General features: G+C 51.8%; 1 pseudogene across 1 annotated transcript; it reads left to right on the top strand.

Annotated features, from left to right (window-relative positions):
• Positions 1 to 4,373: 4,373 nt before the first annotated feature.
• Positions 4,374 to 15,298, top strand: LOC144274469 (zinc finger protein RFP-like; annotated as a pseudogene). The gene is made up of 7 exons (XR_013347882.1): positions 4,374 to 4,846; positions 6,478 to 6,573; positions 7,570 to 7,800; positions 8,138 to 8,160; positions 8,907 to 9,022; positions 12,942 to 13,001; positions 14,376 to 15,298. The product of XR_013347882.1 is annotated as a zinc finger protein RFP-like (transcript).
• Positions 15,299 to 22,365: the final 7,067 nt, after the last annotated feature.

The following is a 22,365-nucleotide window of genomic DNA, read 5'->3' as shown; positions in this document are numbered from 1 at the left end:
TAAGTCCCACTGGGGATCTGGGTCTTCACTGCACCGTGCCTCAGTTTCCCATCTGTGAAATGGGGAGAACGTCACTGACCTTCACTGTAAAGTGCTTGAGCTCTACAGATGAGAAGTGCTATGTACGCGCTAGGGGAGGAGGAGGGTGATGAAATGGCCCATGAGTCTCCACATGTCCGTGACCTGCCATCACAGGGAAAGACAGAAGCTTAGAGGCAGGAAATTGTTTCTCATTTTGACTCTCTGGGCTGGAATATCCAGGACCAAGAGGAAAAGGAGGACTTGTGGCACCTTAGAGACTAACCAATTTATTTGAGCATAAGCTTTCGTGAGCTACAGCTCACTTCATCGGATGCATGCTTATGCTCAAATAAATTGGTTAGTCTCTAAGGTGCCACAAGTACTCCTTTTCTTTTTGCGAATACAGACTAACAAGGCTGTTACTCTGAAACCAGGACCAAGAGCAATTCCTGCTGGCCCAGCTTGGGGAACTGGACAGGGAGATTGGGAAGAAATTACGTGAAAATGCCACCAACTTTTCCAAGCCAATATCTCATCTCAACAAGCTGATCAGTGAGCTGCAGGGGCAGGGCCAGCAGCCAGCGAGTGAATTCCTGTAGGTGAGACTGTTCCAGCCACCCAGACCCCTGCACAGAGACAGGACAGCTCCTGAATCCTGGGCGCTGGAGTCCGGAACTCAGAGATCACAGCGTAACTCGGTGTGTGCATGGCAGAGACGGGAATTATTATTGTTCTTAGCAGAGTTACAGACGTGCAGATGTTAGAGATGAAAAAAGCCCCATTCGCTCAGAGAATCCATGGCTTTGGGGCCAGGGCAGGGTCTCGATTTCCGGTGTTTGTAAAATCCCTTCTGATCCTTGTTGATGCCTGCCGGTTACCGTTTCTCTGGTTTGCTTGTGTTCCCTAATTCTTTCCCTGCAGTATTTACTGTCCCTGACTAGTCTTTGGCTGCCTCCCCCTTTCCATTCCCAGGACAGGTTGGTTTATCCTCAGACCCCTTAGGGAGCCACTGGCTGATTCTCATTCCTGCACTCAGCGTTGTCAGGGCTGTCAGAGGCTGGTGCTGGCCTTGAGTTCAGTGGGCCAGATCCAGCCAGCCATTTTTATGCAGAACTCCCCAGTGTGCTGAGAACTGCACTGATAACACATGTATCCAGGTGGTCTGCTGGGCTGGGGCCTTTCACGGATTGGATTCTGCAACTGCCAGCACATGGTTTGCTGAAATCTCATCCCCTGATGCTGCTGCAGACTCTGATCCCTTCCCTTATTCTGCATTTGCTGAAAGGAGGATCTAAACTTACCATGCACAGAGCCATCGCCCCGTATCCCAGAGTCCGACAGCCCCACCAGGGGCCCCACTGTGAGACATATTAGACGGAGCGCTCTTTTCTCTCTTTTTCCCCTCTAGGACGTCAGAGGCACCTCGACCAGGCACGTGGCTCCTTCTCGCTCCCCCTCACACTTCTTGAGCCTGGGCAGGGGCTTGGCCACCAGGTGAAAGCCACGTCTCCCCAGGGCACCTCAGCACAGTGTGGACAGGAGCTACATTTCTGCTACTTTCACTTTGTTCAAGTTAACCTTGAGGTTCTCGCCCTGTGAACAAAACGGTGGGTTTACCCATCCCGTGGGAAAGATTATGAACTTGTTACATCCCTGGGGGACTGGCTGCCTGTAGGCACTGGGGATATAATATGGGCCTTACACTACTAGCTCTCTGCTTACCATCGGCGCTGACTTTTATTTTTCCCTGGGGATGCTTCACCCCTGCTCCGCCCTGAGGCCACGCCCCCACTATGCCCATCCCTGAGGCCCTGCCCTCACTCCGCCTCTTCCCACCCCCACTCTGCCTCCTCCCCTAAGGCCTTGCCCTCTGTCTGCCTCTTCCCACCCCTGCTCCAACCCCTCCCCGAAGCCGCAGCCAATCTGCAGCTCGCTGCTCTCCGCCCTCCCCCAGGCACCTCCCCCAGCCACCAAACAGCTCATTGGCAGCCCCGCAGAACAGCTGTGGCTGGTGGGTGCTGAGCTCCCCCTGTATTTTTTCCGTGGGTGTTTGAGCTCCGGAGCACCCCTGGGGTCAGCACCTCTGCTGCTTACAAACGTGGGACCGAGCAGTGACCTAGTATAAACAGCAACATACAGTGAGACTTAGCCCACGTCCTGCTGTTAATGGACAAGTCGGTGACGCCTAAATTTACAACAGTGGCCTAATTTGGGGTGTCTCAGTTTATCTCCTCGAAACACAGGACTTCAGGGCACGTGTTCCACCTGCATGCTCAGCTGCAGCCGGAGTCAGTGGGCGCTGCCGGTGCCCAGCCCCTTGGAGAACCAGCCCCTCAGCACTTAGCTCAGTCCCCAGATTTGGACCCTAAATCAAAAGACATTCTTGACATTTGGACGCAGCCCAGCATTGTGCTCTGGCTCCTGTGCCGGCGAGCGTGGCTGTTTGTGCCTCCTCCCCAGCAGCTGCCAGCACAGGGAGTGCTCCTGGGAGGGGCGGGAGGGAGTGGGGATGGGGCATGGACAGGCTGGAGGAGGAAGTGGTGGAAAGGGACAGAGGGGTGTGGCCAGGGTGAAGCTGCATCTCTTGTACTCTGCACCCTGGCAAAGCCCCTTAGGACCATTAAACCAGAGATGCAGCTCTGGCTGGAGCTCAGGACTCGCCAAGCTGCTGCTCAGGTCTGCATTGGCCCTTGCAGCCAGTGAATAGGGGGCCCATTGAACCAGCCCACTCCCTGCCTCAGTTTCCCCATCTATACAATGCCTGTGTGTCTCTTCGCATTACAGTCTGTGGAGGACGAGGGCCCCAGGGTGCTGAGCTCTAAGCAGATGCTGAGCAAATAGACCCAGAAAGCTTATGATTCAGTGTCCTGATCCTGAAAGGTCTCAGCATCCCAGTGATGCCAAAGGGACCGGAGTGGGGAAAGTTACAGCCACCATTTACTGCGAAAGGGGCAGAGCAGAAAAAGGCCACCCCAGCTGTCTGACTGAATGTCTCTAAGTAACCAGCTGCACACGGTACACCTGACAGCCAGGAGAGAGAAATTACAGGTACTATATGTACCATGCCAGTCTCTTTCCTTTCCGTAACCCTGTATCAAAGCACTGAATCTGCTCTGCTCTGCAACGCTGAGTGAAGACTCAGGTACCTGAGACAGCAGCAGGGGAAAGGTGTTTGAGGGATGCCTGCAAATCTCAAGCTGCGTGGAGATCAGCAAAAGGGCAGCACTTCACTCCGCTGAGCTGCAACGTCTAGTAACCACGTTGTTAACCTGCTGCGGCGCTGGACCCGGGTAACCAGCTGCATCCGCAGCAGCATCTCTGCACAGCACGGCTTCCCCGCCACAGCTGAGTTCCCTCGCCGTGTCCCCGATGGCGGCTTCCCAGACTGCCCCAGGCCTCCTCCGTCTGTCCCCACATCCCCTGCTGCAGTCGCAATGGCAAGTGGCCTGAGAGGTCTCTGTTTATCCCACACCATGTACCCTGCAGGCCTCTAGTGCGAGCTCCCCTCACACCGGCTGCCCTCGGCCATTGGGCCCCAGCCCTCACGTGGGGGACAGGAGCTTGGTCTCCCTGCAGTCCCTGGTCTCTCTGCTGGGACCGACAAACTGGGAGAAAATGGGAGCAGGCCTTGCTGGGCGTGGTTGTGTGACAGGGTCACCTGCCCCCAGGGCCCAGGCTGAGATCCCAGCACATTCCACAGGCCCCTGAGCCGCCAGCAGATGGACTCTCAGCCTCGGTCCGTGTGGTGGTGGGGGACGCACTGGGTCATTGCCCTGGGGGAGCTGCTGGGGGAGGGAGGAGACTGACCTGCTCACAGACAATTTTAACAGTTCTAAAGCTTCAACTTTTTGAATCTCGGTGTCAAGTGTCATTAATTAGTTCTGGCCTGACCAAAATATTGTCTGATCCCCCCAGAATTTCCCACAACTGTGAAAATTTAAATTGGAATGAAAGGCTTAAACCCCAGATTGTTGTGCAACGGTGAAAGTTTAAATCAATAAATATAAAAATTGCTTAAAATAAACACTATCTGTCACAATTCTATATTATAAAAAATGTCTGCCAAGCCTGACTATCACTCCTTAGACACACAGCTGCTGCTCCTCCAGGTTCATCCTCACAGGGGGATGCCTCAGTGACCCTCCACACCAGCACAGGGGCTGATTGCAGGCCGGGAGCCCTTTGGGGTTTTAATTACAAGCTAATTTCACTGAAAGTTACCTGTCAGGGGTGTGACTGTTCATTTTTTCACTAAAGCCTCCCGGGGTGAAATTGGTTGGGTTCTTCCTGCTCAGCAAACAGCATGAGTCACTTTCAGGCAAGGAAACCCCGCCTTGCTGCTGCAGGCAGGGCATAGTGTGAACTCAGGAAATGGAAACAAAGCCTGTCCCACTGCCCGGAGGGAGCCATGGCTGCAGCAAGCCCCATGGAAAGTCTCCAGGAGGAAGCGACATGTCCCGTCTGTCTGGAGTATTTCACAGACCCTGTCACTCTGGAGTGTGGGCACAATTTCTGCGGAGCCTGCATCGCCCAGTGCTGGGAGGGACCCGACACAGCCGCCTCCTGCCCTCAGTGCAGAGAAACTGTGCAACAGAGAAACCTCAGGCCCAACAGGCAGCTGGCAAATATCCTAGAAATCGCCAAGCGGCTGAGTTTCCAGGCAGTGAAGGGAGCAGGAGGGGGCGAGGTGTGTGGGGAACACCAGGAGGCTCTGAAACTGTTCTGTGAAGAGGATCAAACCCCCATCTGTGTGGTGTGCGACAGGTCCCGGGCTCACCGCGCTCACAGGGTGGTTCCCATACAGGAAGCTGCCCAGGAGTACAAGGTAGGGAGTTGCTGCCCAGTCTAATGGGTAATAACTTGGGATGTTAATTACAGGTTAATGGTGTGACCCTGTCATTCAGCTGTGTGTAGCCTTCACTTCATGAAAGCTGATTGGGGGAGTTACAAGCTGTGGCTGGTATTACTGGTTGTATCAGTGTTTATTGTTATTTGCATCCCCTAGAGACCCCAGATGAGATCTGACCTCGATTGTGGGGGCCTTGCACAAAACCCAGTGAGGGCCAATCCCTGCCCCGAGTCATTTACAGTCTAACTGGACAAGACAGACAAAGGGAGGGAGGGGAAACTGAGGCACAGTGAGAGGAAGTGACTTGTCCAAGGTGACTCCGTAGATCAGTGGCAGAGCTGGATATAAAAACCTGGTTTTCCAAGGCCCAGTTCAGTGCCCTAACCACTAGCTACTCTGCCCCTTTCAGCAGGACTGAGCAGTGATGAAGTGCAGACAGTAGGAGGAAAAGACTCCTTGATACAGTTCCTAGGCCCGGCAGTGAGAGCAGGTTTCCCACGGGGATTGTGAATTCCTGTGCTGCTCCATGAGGGTTAAACTCAGATGCTGCCGGCCTGCACTAGAGGAGATCACTGGGCTGAACATGGTGTGGGACCCCAAGCACCTTCAGTCCACAGCCACAAGGGCTCCAGTGAGCTCAGGTCCATGCCACATGCCGCTGGGATCAGACTTATCTTCAGCAAAACTAACCCCTGGGCAGTGCAGACCTGTGTCAGTCTGACCTGTTCTCGTGTGTTCATTGGCAAGGACCAGCCAACGTGGTTCCGTTAGTCCCACCAGGCAGCCCTTTGAAATCTGCCAGAATCCACCACTTCTGGGGTCTTTGCTAGGGACTTTGGGGTAGCTACCCAGAGGCCATTGCAGGGAAAGGGGCTAGGACAGCACTAGGGCAAACCCCAGCTGTTCCTAACACAAGTCAACACATCTAATGGGGTTTGCCCTAGTCCTTACATCAGTGCTGTCCAACCCATCCCATCCCCAGGGGTACAGGGCTGAAAGTCAATGGAGTTTGACTCCTTTGAGCATCCCAGCCTACATGGCTGCCCCCGGTGGTTTCTGGGATTGGTATCACTGTTTGTTAAATCTTCTCAAAAACAGCTTTATAGATTCACCGCCATGGGACACCAGTTTTCCACTGGTTCCACGCAATGGAGAAAGTGGATGTAAAAACTTCAAACAATCTGAATACAAAACACGGCCAATTTCCATAAATAAGCTTTCATTTCCTTGGTGTCTCGGATGTCCTACCTCTAGAAAGACTCACTGTTGTATACAATATTGTTATTGGTCCCGGGATATTAGAGAGACAAGGTAGGTGAAGTAATATCTGCTCATGGCCAGTTTCTGTGGGTGAACAACAAGCTTTCAAGTTTATACAGAGCTCTTCTTCAGGCCTAGGAAAGTGTACGTTCCCCAGAGCTGAGTTGTGTGTAAGCTCAAAAGCTTGGCTTTCTTACCAACAGGAGCTGGGCCAGCAGAAGATATTGCCTTACCCACCTAGTCTATCTAGGAAGACTGACTGTTATCTTGAATTTTGGGTGGGAAAACACCTCATCCACCCCCTACAACCCTCAAAATAAACCCACCAAATCATTTCTGTTTCTCAGGAAAAAATACAAGCCCATTTGAAGACTCTGAGGGAAGAGAGAGAAAAGATGCTGGGATTGAAAGTGACTGGAGAGAAGAGAAGCCAGGAGTATCTGGTCGGTGCCTGTTGTTCTTCGCCTGCTGGGACATGGAGCTGGGAGGGATGTTTATTGGTAGATTTCTCTGTGGCCTTGTGTGTGTTTCTCCATGATCATGGGATACTCTGTGTGTGTGCACGCAGATGTGCATATCACAAATGTTCTCTCCCTGGAGAAGGACAACAGCATCTTCTGCAAGATCTGAGATGCATTTTCGTTAATGAGTTAATTACGACCCCTTGTGGCTTTCACAAAATTTCTCCCAAACCGCACTGACTATATCCTGGTAGACACGGAGACAGCCCTTGCAGAGAGATTGGGCCCAAATGCGAAGCTGTAAGAAAATCCTCTCCTTTGTGATCACAGTGTAGAGTCAAGTGTCAGGATGTGAAGAATGGTGGGTTTGGAACCTCAGCCCACAGAGACTCTCATGACAACCCGACCGCTCTCCAGAGCCGGGGGGGCGGGGCTAGTGGAACTCTGGCCCACCTGCGGATCTGCCTACGAAGCTCCTGATTGGAGCAGACGTTCGGATACATGAATTACGCCAGCAGGAGTCACGGGAAGTTGTCCAAACAACTGAGTGAACTCCCGATCTGCTGCTGGACTGGACCCTGACTCTGGCTTGGCCCTGGAGTTGTTCCTGACTCAGGTTTGACCTGCAGTGCTGCTGTCTGACTTTGGATTGACCCTTCGCGAGGGTGCCTGACTCCGACTCCAGTCCTGATCCCCCATGTGACTCCAGACACTGATTCTGGCTCAGCTTTTGGCATGACTTCTGAGCTCGACTGTAGCCCCAACCCTTGGTGAGATCCTGACTTTGACTCCAGCTCTGACTTCGGCTGCAGTTCCTTCCTTCTGACTGCAGCTCTGAGCACTAGGCCTGTCGGCTCATGGCCTGGTCTCTACACAGATGTGTTAGAGATTGTAAAGAAACTCTCTCTTGTAAGACTGTATGAAAGGTCAACAGGCTCCATCCATGTTCCTGACCAGCCCTTTCCTTATTTCTTATAGAAACAGACAGAAACTGAGAGGCAGAAGATTGTGTCTGAATTTCAGCAACTGCGGGAGCTCCTGGAGGAACAAGAGCGACTCCTGGTGGCCCAGCTGGAAAAGCTGGACAAGGAGATTGTGAAGATACAGAATGAAAATATCACCAAACTCTCAGAGGGGATTTCCCGTCTCAGTGAGCTGATCAGTGAGATGGAGGGGAAGTGTCAGAAGCCAGCAAGTGAATTCCTGCAGGTGAGACTGAGCTAGAAACATCCCAAATCCCAACACAGGGACAGGACAGCTCCTGAAGTACGGGCACCGGGGTCCAGCAGTCAGAGATCTCAGTGTAACTCAATGTGTGCATTGCTGAAATGTGAATGACTATTGTTCTTTGCAGACTCAGAGACACATTGATATTAGAGATGGAAAAGCCCCATTAGCTCAGTGAAACCATGGCCCTGGGGCCAGGGCAGGGCTGATTTTCCCTGTATTTGCAAAATCCCTTTCCTGGAATCCCAAGTGTGTTTCAGGTGGGGTTTTTTAATCTGAGATTTTTTTAATTTCTCTCTCTCCTCTCTCTCCCCTCTAGGATGTCAGAAGCACCTTGAGTAGGTACGTGGCTCTCTCTCTCACTCCCACATATACTTGGCAATGCTGGGAAAGAGCATGGAGATGATGTTAGCACCGATCTCCACAGCAACGTATGTTGGGAAGGTCACATTTTGGATACAAATCTCTCAGATAAATTTAATCCTGAGGTTCTCACCCTGGTACAGAAGACTCTGGAATTCTCCATTCAGTGGGAAAGACTGACCTCAAGTGTTTCCTCAAGATGTCACATCCCTGAGTGACTGGCTGCCTCAGGATTGTGGGGATGGAATATGGGCCTGTCACTACTGCGGCCCTGGTTACCATTCAGCCCAGGGCAGCAGTGGTCAAGAGTCTTTCCCACCTGAGTCTTTCCCAGCCTGGGGGTTGTTAGGAGACCTGTGTGGAATGAGCTGGGGAGTGGGGAGTTCCCAGTCTAGTCTCAGTCTAGATCCTAGTGGACAGATTTCTATAGCACTTTATATAGGAACATCCTGTCCCTCAGAGAATGGAAGCCAAGGAGTGAATTGGCCATGGAGACTCATTTCCCCTTTTGTCCCCAGAGCTGATCTCTTCAGACCAGAGCTGAAGAATATTAATGAGACCTTTGAAGGGAAGATTGTATGGCCATGGGCTGTGTTGCACTTGCTCTGAGGCTCGGAGAAGTCGAGGAATTCTAACTCCAGGCATATTAGAGCAGCGACTCACTAGCCAGAATTTATAATGAGTCACACAATGAAATATAATCACATGAATTTGTTTCTCTCCAGGTGTGAGAAGGGGAAGTTCCAGCAGCCAGAGGAGATTTCTCCTGAACTGGGAGAGCGAGTCAGCGATTTCTCCCAGAAAACTATTGTGCTAATGGAGACTCTGAGGAAATTCAAAGGTACCTAAAATGGATCTAGGAATGGAAATTGGGATGAGCCTCTGAGACTGTGGGAAGAGAATGGTGCTGGTCAATTGGTTCACACTTAGATGATGCTTCTATTTAATTTTTGGGTGAGATGGCCAGACATTTGTGTCCAAGACACTCAGGTTGATTAATTCAAACCTTTGTTTGCACCAGAAACATGCTTTTCAATTACAGTTACAAAGTAAGAAATGACTCATCGACTTTAAGGTCAGAGGGGACCATCATGATCCATCGACTCTGACCTCCTGCACATTGCAGGCCACAGAACCTCCCCACCCACTCCTGCAATTTACCTGTAAACTCTGGCTGAATTACTGAAGCCCTCATATAATGAGTTAAAGACTTCAAGTTACAGAGAATCCATAATTTATTCTAGTTTAACATCGGTAAATGATATGTGCCCCATATGGCAAAGGAAGGCAAAAGACAAAAAACAAAAAAAATCCCCAGGGTCTCTGGCAATTTGACTTGGTGGAAAATTCCTTCCCTATCCAAAATATTGTGGTCAGCTGGACACTGAGGATTTCAGCAAGACCCTACAGCCAGACATCTGGGAAAGATTTCTCTCTCACTCAGAGCCCTCCCCGTCTAGTGCCCCATCACCAGCCATTGGGATATTTGCTACTAGCCATCGCATATAGAAAGAAGTGCTGGTCAGTTCCCTTCTCCCGGACCGTAGGTAGGTCATGGGGCATTTCTCCTTCGAAGCTCTGATCACCCCTTACAATGTCTGACATATTATACACATCCAAATTGCATATTTACTAGTTCTGTTCCAATCACCTTTGAGTGGTATGAATATTAAGTTCCTTATATTATATTCCTTATATCCTATATATACATGCATGAACATATCATTGGCAGGGCTTTTTTTGTTCAAGCTATTTTCATGTTATTGTTCTCTTCTCTGATTGGTTTATTCCCACTGATTATGCAGGTTTCAGAGTAGCAGCCATGTTAGTCTGTATTCGCATGGTCTCTGTGTGTATATAATGTCTTCTGCAGTTTCCACGGTATGCATCCGATGAAGTGAGCTGTGGCTCACGAAAGCTCATGCTCAAATAAATTGGTTAGTCTCTAAGGTGCCACAAGTCCTCTTTTTACTGATTATGCACACGCCACTTTGACTCTTGTCTCCACACAAGGGGTATTGGACTTTGCTAACTTCTCTGTGGTTGGATGCACAGCCCCCCTCAGCCTAGCTCCAGCCCTTCAGTGCCTCACCCCACTGCACAGCCCCCCTCAGCCTGGCTCCAGCCCTTCAGTGTCGCCCCCCACTGCACAGCCCCCCTCAGCCGAGCTCCCTCCAGCCCCTCGGTGCCACCCTGCACTGCACAGCCCCCCTCAGCCTAGCTCCAGCCCCTCAGTGCCGACCCCACTGCACAGCCCCCCTCAGCCTAGCTCCAGCCCTTCAGTGCCTCACCCCACTGCACAGCCCACCTCAGCCTGGCTCCAGCCCTTCAGTGCCACCCCCTACTGCACAGCCCCCCTCAGCCTGGCTCCAGCCCTTCAGTGTCGCCCCCCACTGCACAGCCCCCCTCAGCCGAGCTCCCTCCAGCCACTCGGTGCCACCCTGCACTGCACAGCCCCCCTCAGCCTAGCTCCAGCCCCTCAGTGCCGACCCCACTGCATAGCCCCCCTCAGCTTAGCTCCAGCCCTTCAGTGTCGCCCCCCACTGCACAGCCTCCCTCAGCCGAGCTCCCTCCAGCCCCTCAGTGCTGAACCCACTGCACATCCCCCCTCAGCCTAGCCCCTGCCCTTCAGTGCCTCCCCTCACAGCCAGAGCCAGAGCTTGTCCCTATGTCCTGGTCAGGAGGCAGAGGAGGTTCCCACCCACCCTGGGATAACCCCTGCCTGGAGAGGGGTGCCTTGGTCACAGTGAAGGGAAGGGAAACCCTGCTCCACTGAGAGACCCCCATTCTCTGCTTCCCACATCCTGTGACACGATGGGGGATCTCCCATGTAAGGGACACAGACAGGGGATAGACATGGGGTAAGTGGTGTAGAGGTGGGACACACACACACAGACACTCATCCTCCCATCAGACATATTATTTAAACAAGAAAAATAAAAAACTAGTGACAACAAAGCACTGAAATATGGTTTTAGGATAAATATTTATTTCAATGCCCCCATCCCACAAAAAAAATATTGACTGCAGCAGTGAGGTACATTCAAAAACACTAACGTGAGTTGAGTTTATTACTATTATTTATTATTTATTAACGAGCTAGGTTATGGTTTTTTCAGTGTGGAAAATTGTGTGTTATTTTACGGGTTGAATGATGACTGAATGACATAACCCCCCGCCAGTGTCCGTCACTCACTCCGGTAATTTTGTCAAGTGTCCGTCGCACAACATGATGCTGCCAACCCCTGGCCAAAGGGACCAAAGTGGGTAAAGTTACTTTTCTGCCAAAGTCTTTGTATGATCTGGATCTAGGGTACGACAAAAGGCAGTGAGTGAATGAGACAAACCAACTGGAGTCTGAAGGCTGGGAGGGGATGAGAAAGGGAAATGTAAATCTCTCTTGCAGATTGTGTCCTGGGATGGTTGTGAGGCTGCAAAGACGTTGGTCTTATTGAGATTGAAGTGTTCTCCGACTGGTTTATGAATGTTATAATTCTTGACATCTGATTTGTGTCCATTTATTCTTTTACGTAGAGACTGTCCGGTTTGACCAATGTACATGGCAGAGGGGCATTGCTGGCACATGATGGCATATATCACATTGGTGGATGTGCAGGTGAATGAGCCTCTGATAGTGTGGCTGATGTTATTAGGCCCTGTGTTGGTGTCCCCTGAATAGATATGTGGGCACTGTTGGCAACGGGCTTTGTTGCAAGGATAGGTTCCTGGGTTAGTGGTTCTGTTGTGTGATATGTGGTTGTTGGTGAGTATTTGCTTCAGGTTGGGGGGCTGTCTGTAGGCAAGGACTGGCCTGTCTCCCAAGATTTGTGAGAGTGTTGGGTCATCCTTCAGGATAGGTTGTAGATCCTTAATAATGCGTTGGAGGGGTTTTAGTTGGGGGCTGAAGGTGACGGCTAGTGGCGTTCTGTTATTTTCTTTGTTGGGCCTGTCCTGTAGTAGGTGACTTCTGGGAACTCTTCTGGCTCTATCAATCTGTTTCTTCACTTCCGCAGGTGGGTATTGTAGTTAGTGGTTCTGTTGTGTGGTGTGAGGTTGCTGGTGAGTATTTGCTTCAGGTTGGGGGACTGTCTGGACACAAATCAGATGTCAAGCATTATAACATTCATAAACCAGTTGGAGAACACTTCAATATCTCTGGTCACTCGATTTCTGACCTAAAAGTGGCTATCCTTCAATAAAAAAACTTCAAAAACAGACTCCAATGAGAGACTGCTGAATTAGAATTAATTTGCAAATTGGATACAATTAACTTAGGCTTGAATAGAACTGGGAGTGGCTGAGTCATTATACAAAGTAAAACTATTTCCCCTTGTTTATTCCTTTCCCCCCCCCCCCCCCGCCCCCACTGTTCCTCAGATGTTCTTGTTAACTCCTTGAAATGTGCTGGAAATGGCCCACCTTGATTATCACTTCAAAAGGTTTTCTCTCCCCCCACCCCACTCTCCTGCTGGTAATAGCTCATCTTAAGTGATCACTCTCCTTACAGTATGCATGATAAACACCCATTGTTTCATGGTCTGTGTGTATATAAATCTCCTCACTGTATTTTCCACTGAATGCATCCGATGAAGTGAGCTGTAGCTCACGAAACCTTATGCTCAAATAAATTGGTTAGTCTCTAAGGTGCCACAAGTACTCCTTTTCTTTTTGCGAATACAGACTAACACAGCTGTTACTCTGAAACCTGTTATAAATAAGAAAGCCTGAAATCTCATCTCTTTTCTCCTTTCCCCTGCCAGACACTCTGCCGTCTGCACTGGAGACACAAATTGGGGAATCCCTAGGAGCACACAGACAGGGTGAGTTTGCAGCTGGAGATTGTCTTTAAATTATGAGAAAATTCCAGTGAAAACATCTTCCTGAGATTGCAACGAAAGTTACCAACCAAATCACCAGTGGCCATGACACACACAGCCCTAAAAATAACCCATTAAACAGTGAGGAGATCCAGGGGCACTGGAACATGGGGGCCCAGGGGGCCAAGCCCACCCACTTTTTAACATGGGCATAGTTTGGGGGCAGGGGGCCCTGTTGGCCCCCCACACTGCAAGCCTTGGGCAGGCGTGGAACATCGCAGCATTGGCTGTGCTTCATGGAGGGGCGGCTGATCAACTGTGCCTTGTGTAGTGCAGCTTCTTCCTGGTGCTTGTCCCTCTCAGTGGCCCCACCCCTGCTCCTCTTCCCCCCGGACCCTCCACCTGCCCTGGGTGCTGCACGCCGGAGAGTGGGGACATGGGAAGGTGGAGGCTCAGGGGCTCTCCAGAGTGGCCAAGGCTCCCAGCCTGGCCAGAGACAGGGCCTCAGCGGGAAGATGAAGAGTGGGGCAGGGCCAGGGAGAGGGCAGGGCCACAGGTGGTGGGACCTCGTACCCCCCTCCCCAACTTCTGCCAAGGTGCCGGAACAGCTGGGGAGATCCCAGGCTGACATCACACAAATAATCCTGACATCAACCTGAGTGCTGAGTTCATGCCCATGCTAATGAACAGAAACACTCTCCCTGAGCAGCACCCGAACAGAGCTCAATGCCCTGAGGACTGACACATCCCTCTACTTTATCCCAGTGCAGGGGGGTCTCCTCATCGCCCTTCTCCAACATCCTGCCTTTCCTCTGGGCAGGGCTGGGCTCTCTCATTGGAGCTGCTCCCTGCTTCCTGGATTGGAAAGATGCTCTTCCTCTGATGCTGGGAACTCCTCCCTTCTCTCTGGGCTGGGGATGGGGCTACCCCACCCAATGCCACCTCCTACTCTCTGGTGTTAATCAGCTCTTCCCCAATGCTGCACCTTCCTCTCTGTTCCCAGCCCTGGGAGTGGAGGCTGCATTAGGGGAGGGAGGTTCCGTCTCGGATTCAAAACTGTACCTGCTTCCTCTGCTCCCTCCCCACTAAAACCTTTCTTGGTGTGTCTCTCCTGCTGGGAATGGAGCAGAATCAACAGGGGTAGGTGGGAGCTGAAGCTTATGCAAGCAAATGGGAAACTAATGAAGTGGGTCTCCTTACAGAGACTGAGGAAGTGCAGTGACATCCCTGCTCAGTCTCAGGTGCCCAGGACAGAGGCAGCTCCCTGGGATCTAGGCCTGTCCCAGCCAGAACAGGGCTGCTGGGGAGTGTGAGAAATGGCCCCAGCCTCCCCCAGGGCTGAGCTCTGCCCCTCACGCTCCGATTCTCTCTCCCCAGCGAATGTGACTCTGGATCCAGACACGGCTGATCCCCACCTCGTCCTGTCTGAGGGTGGGAAAAGTGTGAGATGGGGAGACACGAGGCAGCGACTGCCCAACAACCCTGAGAGATTTGACACTGAGCACTGTGTGCTGGGCTGTTAGGGATTCACCTCGGGGAGACATTGTTGGGAGGTGGAGGTAGGGGGTGGGCAACGCTGGGCTGTGGGGGTGGCCAGAGAGTCTGTGGGGAGGAAGGGACAGATCAGCCTTAGCCCTGAGCGAGGGATCTGGGCTGTGGGGCGGTGGGGGGATCAGTTCTGGGCTCTCACCTCCCCTGTAACCCTCCTGCCCTGGAGCCGGGCCCCCAGCAGGATCCGGGTTTGTCTGGACTGTGGCCGGGGGCAGGTGACATTTATCGATGCTGGTGACGAGGCCCCGATCTTCACTTTCCCGCCGGGCTCCGTCCCTGGGGAGAGAATCCACCCCTGGCTCGGGGTGGGGCCGGGATCCCGGCTCCGACTGTGCCCCTGAGACCCATAGCAAAGGGGGAACCAGAAATCAGCCTCTCTAGCCTCACAGACCCCAGTCTCTATGAGGGGGAGGAATGGAGCAGCCATGGGGGATGATCTGTAACAGGGAGGGGAGGAGAGTGGGAGAAAAACAGGAAAATAAACAGGGATCAGAAGGGAGGGTTAGAAAAATGAATAGAAAAGGAGAGTATGAAAGGAAAGGGAACAGAGAGATTTATGACATGTTACTGAAAGTGAGACTGTAATTTATTAATTCCCTGTATTAATTCCTGGCCATTGGTGCTATTTTGGTGCCATTAAGAAAACTGTTCTCGTAGCTGGGGGTCTCCTTGCCATGCTGTGGTTATTAAGGCTCCTTCTCGGCTCCTTTTACTTACCACCTTTAGTTACTTACTGTAAATAAAACATTACAAACAATTCTTCTTGTTTGTTCCGCTTGAATGTCCCAGCTGCAGTTGTCGGGGGCAGAGCCGTGGGATTTGCTTCTTGACTTGGTTGTGTCCCCCTAGACCCCACAGGGAATATCGCACCTCTAGGAGGAGAGTTTGGGGTTTTACTGGGATGTGTCACTCTCCAGCCTGTGCTCTGTCTCTGTCCTGTGCACGCCCATGTCAATCTGGAATTGCTCAGCTGTGCGCTGCAGAGAGATGACTGGTTGCACAGGGTGCAATCCACGAAGGGACTTGGTGTTGCAATGCTGAGCGTCACAGGGCCTAGTTTGTAGGCAACCAGAAAATCACACTCTGCAAAGCTGAGTCAGGGGCCTGAACCCCCTAGACAATGTGTGGGCATCAGAGGCACCTTACAGTGCGATTCACAAAAGCCAGCTCACTCGGCGGGGAGCCATCTAAGCAAGACAAGGGGAGATGCTGACAAGGGGGGAGGGGACAAGGGGGGAGGGGTGGCCTAAGCCCTGCCCCCTCTCACCGACAGGTGCCTAAACCGGGGCTGCAGGGGGCGTTGGTCTCTGCTCAGCCGCCCACAGACGGGAACCTAGCACCTGACGGTCAGTGGCTCAGGCTCCTACGGCATTTCTTGCTGGAATGAGTCAGGCACCTGCCTCGCTCCACACAAAGTGTGAGTGTGGGGGTGGGGAGAAGGTGGAGGTGGGTTTTTTGATGTCACCTGCCTTATAACTTTCACCCCCATGGTGAGAGCCCTCAGCTGGCATGTGGGAGATGCAGGTTCAACTCCACTGTCTAGAGTAGCTCACAAATGTGAGTACCAACCTCAGGGCAAACAGTTCCAAACCAGGGTACAAACCCCACGCTAGGTATCAAATGTGATCCTCTCAAGCACCATAACAGCCTGAACATGGAGTCACAGACAGTCCCCTTGGGTTCTCCGGTCTATCTTGCTGCTTTTCTGCCTCCTCCCCTGCTCCATCTCCCCGCTCCCCCTGCCGGGGCTGCCACATTCCCAGCAGCAGAGTCGGGGGGGCTCCTGGCCACCGGTTTCTCTGGTTAAAGTCACCAGCTGCTCTATCCTGGCCACAGAGAACGGTGGAAGACGTGGAACAGGAGACAGCCTCTCCCCAGCCCAGGAAGAACCATTAATAGAAACCTTCCCACCCCAAGGCAAAGGGAGCAGGAGGTGGCAGCCCTGGAGGGAGAGACTCTTATCCAGAAACAGGGAGAAGCATCCAGGAAAGATCCCCCCTCAGCCCAAGGCAAAGGGATGTGGCAGCCTGAGGGGGAGACCTCTCCATTCATGTCTCCAGACCCCACCTGGTCAGAGTTAAGGGGGTTTGAATGCTGGGCACTGAGAAGGTTTCTGTTTACTGGTGTGTGTATCCCAGACCTGGTGAGGTGCCACCGGATTGAAGAAAGGGGAACCCAATCTTCTGAGCCCCAGGATCCCCAGATAATTCAAGCCTCTGGGACCGGAACAGAGTTGACCCTCCAGACTCCCGCATGCTTAAACGCACCATCTCCCAGAACTCCACGCCAAGGTGAGAGCCCGCTGGTTTCAGCAGAATTCCCTCCGGAGGCGCGCAGTGGTTGTGAAGCATTTGGCTCTGTCTTCACTAGACAGCAAACCGCTGCCTGTGGGGTCACCTGCGAGCGCTGGGGAGAGAGATCTCCCAGCACTCCTGGTCAACCAGGTCGACGCTCAGAGCCTGTCTACACTGGTGCATTACAGCGCTCAAACTTGCTGCACTTGGGGTGGGGAGGGTGTGATTTTTGACACTCCTGAGACAGCAAGCTACTGTGCTGTAAAGGCACTGTAAAGGCTGCCATCACCAATAATAGCATTAAGTCATCAGTGGCTCCATTTCACCTCCAGAGCCTCCTTCTCAATGCCTAATTAGGTTACCTCCTGTGGGAACAACTTCCTGAGGAGATAGACAACAGGGTGTTCTCCTCCTCTGACTTGTTGAGATAGCACTGCTCAGAGTCTGCCATCGGACGCATCTGTTTGGAGAATAAAGGGCTTTGAGAAGGCTGAGTGGAATAGTACTGGCTCCTGGGTCAATGGCTCTTGTCGTGCCCTAAATGCCTTGTCACAGCTTTTGATCCAATAGACCCTTTTGGCTGCAGTGTCCTTAACCTGGTCTGTCAAAGCGGCAGCCGTGGTAGGATGAACCGTTGATAGTACCCCACTATTTGAATAAGCCACTAGACTGGCTTGTTAGTGAAAGGGACAGGGCAGCCCACTAGGGCTTGGAGTTTTTCCAACAAAGGTCGTAGCTTCCCCTTCCTCACCCCACAGAATATGATACGTAAGAGACATCATGGGTGGCCACTTGACACTTGGTTGGGGTGGCCATGAAACCCAGCTGTCACTGCAGATGATGATATTATCAATGTGTGTGGCTGTGTAGGACCCATGCGGCCGAAGCACTCTGTCCATCAGCTGCTGGAAAGTGGCAGTGATCCCAGGAAGTCCAAAGGGCATGGTTTTAAACTTTTGTACTCCATCATTGGCACAGGAAGTTTGATCAATTGTGGAGTTGTTTGCTTTTAAATGTAACTTTTATTTATTTATTTTTTTACATTATTAAACCTGTTTTTGTTTGTTTGCTTACTTTATTCATTATTATTATTGTTGTTGTTGTTTTGTTTATTATTATTATGATTATGGACATTAATATAACTTCATAAAATGTCGGTGAAAGACTAACCTGGATAAATTTCCCACAAAAAGCTAATTTGAATAATTGGTAAGCAATAGAGTAATTGAGTTTGTTCAGTCTGGAGATGAGAAGACTGGGGGGTGGGGGGGACATGATAATTTTCAAGTATATGAAAAGTTGTTACAAGGAAGAAGGAAGTAAATTGTTCTCATTAACCGTGGAGGATAGGACAAGAAGCAATGGGCTTAAATTGCAGCAAGGGTGGTTCAGGTTGGACATTAGGAAAAACTTCCTAACTGTCAGGGTAGTTAAGCACTGGAATAAGTTGCCTAAGGAGGATGTAGAATCTCCATCATTAGAGATTTCTAAGAGGCAGGTTTTTATTCTTTTTTGGAAGGGTTAGTGTAATTCTGTAAAATGTGGGGAAATGCTAAATTGGATAGATTGCACACCAAAAGCTACTTTAAAAAACTGGTAAGCAATACAGTCGTGAAGTCAGAGTTTAAGATCAGAAGGGACCACTGGATCCTCTTGTCTGATGTTCTGAAGAGGATGTTGATTTCTCTCAGCCTTCACTTTGATGACAAAGTGAAATAAAAGGTAAGAAAATAGAAATGCCTAACAAAAATATATATTTATTTCTCTTTCGTTTTTAGAGAAACGAGATAACGAAATAAGTAAGTATCGTTATCCTTCCTCTGACAAGAAACTTTTTGTTCCAATTTGGAGTCTTATGTGGCTGTTTCTTTAACTGTGGTGGAGTTGTTTGCTTTTAAATTATTATTTTTTAATTGTTACAATAGGAAATCTTTTTTTGTTTGCTTGCTTTCTTTATTACTATCATTCTTTTGGGGTGTGTGTTTTTTAATATGTCTTTATAGAATGTGGGGAAAGACTAAACTGGATGAATTTTCCACAAAAAACTAATCTGAAAAATTGATAACCAATACAGTAGTAAAGTAGGTAGTGTCCAAGAAAATATGGCCCAGGAGGAATTGTGGGAAGGCACTGGAGGACTATCAGCCCCTGAGACGATTAACCTCCCTCCAGACGGCAAAGTGGGCATGTAACCAACCTGAATTAAAGTGGTACTTGGGCTAAAACCTACACTTAAAGTCTTGCCAGCTAGCCTGAGTGTAAAGCACCACCAGACTTGAGTCAGAGTTTTTGTGCTTGTGCAATAAACAGATTGGGGCAACAGCCAGGTCTGATGCTGGCCTAACTCTGCAGTGAAGATCCACCCCGGGAGAGAGACACTCATGCAACCCAGTGAAGCTTCTGATGAACTTATAACTTGATTTTTCCCTCAGTGTATTTGTTTGTACAATATTGACTCATGCAATACCGGTTCAGACCCGCTCTCCTTTCTAATTTTGTGGCTGGTTTTAGCGTGGAGAAGATCTGTGGCACCTATAAAAGAAGGTAATTAAAGATCATATTTTATCAACATCCAGATATCTGTTCCCATTAGGCAATGTGCCTCTTTCCTTGAATGTGGGAGTGGATGTGATATGTAAGGGGACTGTTGCCCCCTTACTAACATTCAGTGGGGGGGGGGGGCGGGGTTGGTTGGCTAGCTCCCAGTACTAAAAGGGGAAGGGTCTATGGGAAAACAGGACCCTGAGACTGATAGTCCCCAGGAACAATGGGGAGAGGCCAATGCTCCAGGTCAGCATGAATGACAGGGTGGGCAGGCTAATCAGAGTCAGGAGGCCAGGGAGGTCCCATCCTCTGTGCGAGCTGGATTTGCCTGGGTCAGACAGAGTGACGCCGAGCTAAGGAGAAAGCAGGGGCCCAAGTTAAGTTGGGGAGCAGAGCTGTGCCAGATCCAGAGGGACCAGAAAAGAAGCCCAGAGAGAGCAGATCCTGTCCTGGGAGCAGAGCTGCAGCCCCAAAGCCAGAGGCACAGCCCAGAGAGAGCAGACTTGTCCTGGGAGCAGAACTGCAGCAACCAGAGCCAGAGGGGCCAGAAAAGCAGCCCAGGAACCAGGTCAGTGCTGGGAGCAGAATCACAGAAGCAGCCTGCAGAGCAGACCTGTCCTGGGAGCAGAGCTGCAGCAACCAGAGCCAGAGAGGCCAAAGAAGCAGCCCAGGGAGCTGGAGGCAGAGCAGCAGCCCCAGCAGCAGTGCTGAGGCAGAGTGGTGGAGCTGGGGCTGGGTGCGGTGAGCAGCTGGGGAGAGCGAGGGGGACCCTGGGCAGCGGGCCCAGCACAGGGAGACGCCTCAGCCAAGGGGCTCTGCAGGCCGGGCTTGGATCATAAACCCGACAGGGCGGGGGCGATACTGGGAAGAGGGGTCCTACCACTTAGAGCCTGAGAGCGTGTGGCCACCACCAGAGCAAGTGTCCAACCCACAGCATCCCTGCAGCACAGCCAGGGCCTGAGCAGGAGGCCTGGGACTTACAAGGAACAGACTGTGAACTGCCCTGACATTCCAGAGACACTCTTTGTGATGTTCCCTGCCGCAGAGTGGGGTGATGTGTTTCCTTTAACCTTTCCCATTTTTCCTTATTCTTTTTAAAATTAATTGTTGATTAAATAACTTGCATTTGCTTTAACTTGTATGTAATGGTCAGTGGGTCAGAGAAGTGCCCAGTGCAGAGAGAGTACCCCAGAGGGGGGACACCCTAGCCCCTGTCCTAGGTGACCACAGCAGGGCTGGGGGTCGAGCCCCCCAGGAATCCTGGGCCCAGCCTTGTTGGGGTTACGAGGACTCTGCCAGACAGGAGAGTGGAAGGGGAGTCCTCAAGGGCAGGGAGGCCACTGGGTAAAGGAAGTGGGAGTGAGGACTCAGATCCTTTCGCTAGCCCACTTCACCAGGGTAGTGCAGAGGCCAGGAAAGTTCCCCACAAGAGGGGGACTGTTCCCCCCGCTTACAATAGTTCAGGGCAGAACTCCCCAGCACCCTTCATTTCATGGCGCATCACAAGGTGAGGTGAGGTTTGTGCCTATGTCCTACCACACCATAATGAATCTACATCATGTTACATCTACGCTTCCTTCCCCTCCACCCCTGGCATGTGCACTGCGCCCTGCCGAGATCTGTGACAGCCACTGCCACCCCTTGTACAGAACCAGTGGGACAATCACCTCCACAGCCACTTCTCCAGGGGCAGTTTGTTCTGTCTCCCTGTGCTGATGGCCAATCCCCAATTTTTCTCTGTTTCTTCCTTCATCTTTTCCCCTCTGAAGAAAGCCAAGAGCTCTGCAGTGACCCCACACTGATGGGGTGAGCAGGGACTGTGTCTGTGGATGACCCTTGCACCAGTCTCAAGCGGAGGACCAGAGCCTTGATCAGACAGGGGCTCTCCTGGCTCCATGATAAAGATACAGGGAGCTCCTGTGATCAGAGCTGTGAGCTTGTCTCTTTGCTCCTCTCTCCATCCACCATGACCCCAGTAGTATTCTCCTGTCTCTGGTAAACAGGACGTCACTTCAGTCTCCTCACCACTAGCATGACCCGCTCCCTCTTTGCACCAGCCACCTATTCCATATCTCCCCCTCTCCCCCAGTGGCCCAGGCCAATTGGGTGTCTCTGTGACCCAACCTGCTCTGCCTGTCCAGCACTCTTGCCACTGAGTGGGATCTGGGCCCAGGGGCTTGCCGGGCTTGTCCCATTCCACCGGCCTGGCACTCCAGCCGGGGAGTGAAGTCGGGTGTGGGGGTTGGCCACGCTATCCGCCGGGACTGCCAGGTGGGCGGAGAGGGGCAAGCCCCTGTGCCCTGACTCCATTTCCCCTGCAGAAGTGTGAGGAGGTGGAGGGACTGCAGGCAGAAGGGCTGGGGTGGGGTGCCCCCTTGCTCTGGCCCATGGCCCCAGAGAACCCTAATCCGCCCCTCCTCCCCCACACTCGTAGCTTCTTCCTCATTCCCCCTTCACTTGTGCTGACCCCTCCCTCCCCCAGGCTAATGTACTTTTGTGCTTTGACTGCTGCTGAGCAGTGAAACTCTGGGCATGTTGAATCCTGGTACCCTGTGGCCTGTTGCTGTCCGAGCTGTGACATTTCAGAGGAGGGTGGGTCCCAGCCAGGATGGGGCTGCTGGGGAGTGTGAGAAATGGTCCCAGCCTCCCCCAGGGCTGAGCTCTGCCCCTCACGCTCTGACAGGGGCAGCAAGTTATATCTCCACGTGGTGCCTTGGCACCAGCAATATTCAGAGCCCAGGGGCCCAGCTCCACCAGTATTTGGGGCTGGGTGTCGCCCCCCCCCCCGCGCCTCCCCCAGCCCCCGCTTGCTGCCCCCACACACCTCCCCGGACCCAGAACAGAGCATCCCTGGCTGCCTCTTCCGTCAAGCTCCAAGCTGCCTCCCTGCAGCAACTGCTGCTGCAGTGTCCTCGTGTCCCGTCTCCACTGCCAGGGCAGACTGACTGAGCCTGCCCTTCCACCTCAGACCCTTCCCT

Source organism: Eretmochelys imbricata, chromosome 14, assembly GCF_965152235.1.
Source record: "Eretmochelys imbricata isolate rEreImb1 chromosome 14, rEreImb1.hap1, whole genome shotgun sequence".
In the NCBI taxonomy this organism is placed as follows: Eukaryota; Metazoa; Chordata; order Testudines; family Cheloniidae; genus Eretmochelys; species Eretmochelys imbricata.
Note: the sequence above shows the minus strand (reverse complement) of the source record. Positions and strands in the feature narration are given on the sequence as shown.